Here is a 4,142-nt window from a genome sequence, read left to right as displayed (position 1 = left end):
AAGCCATAGTACAGTATGTCGACACAAGTAATTAAAAAGCCATGGTATAGTATGTTGAAAAAAGTAATTAAAAAGCCTTAGTATAGTATGTCGAAAACAGTGACAATATAGACATATTATACTATGTCGAAAAAAGCCATAGTATAGTATGTCGAAAAAAGCAATAAAAAAGCCATAGTATAGTATGTCAAAAAAAGTAATTGAAAAGCCATAGTATAGTATGTCGAAAAAAGCCATAGTATTGTATGTCGAAAAAAGCAATAAAAAAGCCATAGTATGGTATGTCGAAAAAAGCCCTATAGTATGTTGAAAAAAGTAATTAAAAAGCTATAGTATAGTATGTCGAAAAAAGTAACTAAAAAACCTTAGTATAGTATGTCAAAAACAGTGACAATATAGACATAGTATACTATGTCGAACAAAGCCATAGTATAGTATGTAGTATAGTATGTCGAAAAAAGTGATAAAAAAGCCATAGTATGGTATGTCAAAAAAGCAATAAAAAAGCCAAAGTATAGTATGTAGAAATTAGTAATAAAAACCCCATAGTATAGTATGTATAAATTAGTAATAAAAAAGCCATAGTATAGTATGTCGAAAAAAGCAATAAAAAAGCCACAGTATAGTATGTCGAAAAAAGCAATAAAAAAGCCATAGTATAGTATGTCAAAAAAAGTAATTGAAAAGCCTTAGTATAGTATGTCGAAAACAGTGACAATATAGACATAGTATACTATGTTGAAAAAAGCCATAGTATAGTATGTAGAAATTAGTATTTAAAGAGCCATAGTATAGTATGTCGAAAAAGGTAATTAAAAAGCCATAGTATAGTATGTCGAAAAAAGTAATAAAAAAGCCATAGTATAGTATGTCGAAAAAAGTAATAAAAAGCCATAGTATAGTATGTCGAAAAAAGTAATTAAAAAGCCATGTTATAGTATGTCGAAAAAAACCATAGTATAGTATGTTGAAATTAGCAATAAAAAAGCCATAGTATAGTATGTCGAAAAAAGTAATAAAAAAGCCATAGTATAGTATGTCAAAAAAAGTAATTTAAAAGCCATAGTATAATATTTCGAAAAAAGCCCTAGTATAGTATGTCAAAAAAAGTAATTAAAAAGCCATAGTATAGTATGTCGAAAAAAGTAATAAAAAAGCCATAGTATAGTATGTCGAAAAAAGTAATTAAAAAGCCATGTTATACTATGTCAAAAAAAGTAATTTAAAAGCCATAGTATAATATTTCGAAAAAAGCCCTAGTATAGTATGTCAAAAAAAGTAATTAAAAAGCCATAGTATAGTATGTCGAAAAAAGTAATAAAAAAACCATAGTATAGTATGTCGAAATTAGCAATAAAAAAGCCATAGTATAGTATCTCGAAAAAAGTAATTAAAAAGCCATAGTATAGTATGTCGAAAACAGTGATAATATAGACATAGTATAGTATGTCGAAAAAAGTAATTAAAAAGCCATTGTACAGTATGTCGAAAAAAGTAACAAAAAAACCTTAGTATAGTATGTCAAAAACAGTGAGAATATAGACATAGTATACTATGTTGAAAAAAGCCATAGTATAGTATGTAGAAATTAGTATTTAAAGAGCCATAGTATAGTATGTCGAAAAAGGTAATTAAAAAGCCATAGTATAGTATGTCGAAAAAAGTAATAAAAAAGCCATAGTATAGTATGTCGAAAAAAGTAATAAAAAAGCCATAGTATAGTATGTCGAAAAAAGTAATTAAAAAGCCATGTTATAGTATGTCGAAAAAAACCATAGTATAGTATGTTGAAATTAGCAATAAAAAAGCCATAGTATAGTATGTCGAAAAAAGTAATAAAAAAGCCATAGTATAGTATGTCAAAAAAAGTAATTTAAAAGCCATAGTATAATATTTCGAAAAAAGCCCTAGTATAGTATGTCAAAAAAAGTAATTAAAAAGCCATAGTATAGTATGTCGAAAAAAGTAATTAAAAAGCCATGTTATACTATGTCGAAAAAAACCATAGTATAGTATGTCGAAATTAGCAATAAAAAAGCCATAGTATAGTATCTCGAAAAAAGTAATTAAAAAGCCATAGTATAGTATGTCAAAAACAGTGATAATATAGACATAGTATACTATGTCAAAAAAAGGAATAGTATAATATGTCAAATAAAGTAATTAAAAAGCCTTAGTACAGTATGTCAAAAAAAATGACAAAAAGCCATAGTATGGTATGTCGAGAAAAGTAATCAAAAAAACCATAGTATAGTATAGTGTGTAGAAAAAAGTAATAAAAAAGCTATATTATAGTTTGTCAGAAAAAATGATAAAAAAGCCATAGTATAGTATGTTGAATGAAGTAATTAAAAAGCCTTAGTATAGTATGTCAAATAATTAATTAAAAACCATAGTATAGTATGTCAAAAAAAGTAATTTAAAAGCCATAGTATAGTATGTCAAATAAGTAATTAAAAAGCCATAGTATAGTATGTCAAAAAAAGTAATTAAAAAGCCATAGTATAGTATGTCGAAAATAACCATAGTATAGTATGTCGAAAAAAAGTGATAAAAAAGCCATAGTATGGTATGTCGAAAAAAGCCATAGTATAGTATGTCAAAAAAAGTAATTTAAAAGCCATAGTATAGTATGTCAAATAATTAATTAAAAACCATAGTATAGTATGTCAAAAAAAGTAATTTAAAAGCCATAGTATAGTATGTCAAATAAGTAATTAAAAAGCCATAGTATAGTATGTCCATCCATCCATCTTCGTCCGCTTATCCGGTGTCGGGTCGCGGGGGGAGCAGCTCCAGCAGGGGACCCCAAACTTCCCTTTCCCGAGCAACATTAACCAGCTCCGACTGGGGATCCTGAGGCGCTCCCAGGCCAGGTTGGAATATAATCCCTCCACCTAGTCCTGGGTCTTCCCGAGGCCTCCTCCCAGCTGGACGTGCCTGAACACCTCCCTAGGGAGGCGCCCAGGGGCATCCTTACCAGATGCCCGAACCACCTCAACTGGCTCCTTTTCGACGCAAAGGAGCAGCGGCTCACTCCGAGCTCCTCACGGATGACTGAGCTTCTCACCCCATCTAAGGGAGACGCCAGCCACCCTCCTGAGGAAACCCATTTCAAAAAGCTTGTACCCTGGATCTCGTTCTTTCGGTCATGACCCAGCCTTCATGACCATAGGTGAGGGTAGGAACGAAAATAGACCGGTAGATCGAGAGCTTTGCCTTCTGGCTCAGCTCTCTTTTCGTCCAACGGTGCGATAGATTGAATGCACACCGCACCCGCTGCGCCGATTCTCCGACCAATCTCCCCGCCCCATTGTCCCCTCACTGAAAACAAAACCCAAGGTACTTGAACCTTCACTTGGGGTAAGGACTCATTCCCTACCTGGAGAAGGCATTCCATCGGTTTCCTGCTGAGAACCATGGCCTCCGATTTAGAGGTGCTGATCCTCATCCCAACCGCTTCACACTGTTGCGAACCGATCCAGTGAGTGCTGAAGGTCGCAGGCCGATGATGCCATCAGGACCACATCATCTGCAAAGAGCAGCGATGAGATCCCCAGCCCACCAAACTGCAACCCCTCCCCCCCCGACACTACGCCTCGATATCCTGTCCATAAATATTACAAACAGGATTGGTGACAAAAGCGCAGCCTGGCGGAGGCCAACCCTCACCTGAAACGAGTCCGACTTACTACCGAGAACCCGGACACAGCTCTCACTTTGGTCATACAGAGATTGGATGGCCCTGAGTAGAGACCCCTCACCCCATACTCCCGCAGCACCTCCCACAGTATCTCCCGGGGACCCGGTCATACGCCTTCTCCAAATCCACAAAACACATGTAGACCGGTTGGGCATACTCCCAGGCTCCTCCAGGATCCTTGCGAGTGAAGAGCTGGTCCGTTGTTCCACGACCAGGACGGAATCCGCATTGTTCCTCCTCAACCCGAGGTTCGACTATCGGCCGAACCTCCTTTCCAGCACCTTGGAGTAGACTTTACCAGGGAGGCTGAGAAGTGTGATACCCCTATAATTGGCACACACCCTCTGGTCCCCTTTTAAAAAGAGGAACCACCACCCCAGTCTGCCACCCTTTGGCACCGTCCCAGACTTCCACGCAATGTTGAAGAGGCGTGTCAACC

Source organism: Perca flavescens, chromosome 15 (assembly GCF_004354835.1).
Source record: "Perca flavescens isolate YP-PL-M2 chromosome 15, PFLA_1.0, whole genome shotgun sequence".
Taxonomy (NCBI): Eukaryota; Metazoa; Chordata; class Actinopteri; order Perciformes; family Percidae; genus Perca; species Perca flavescens.
This window is presented reverse-complemented; position numbering follows the sequence as displayed.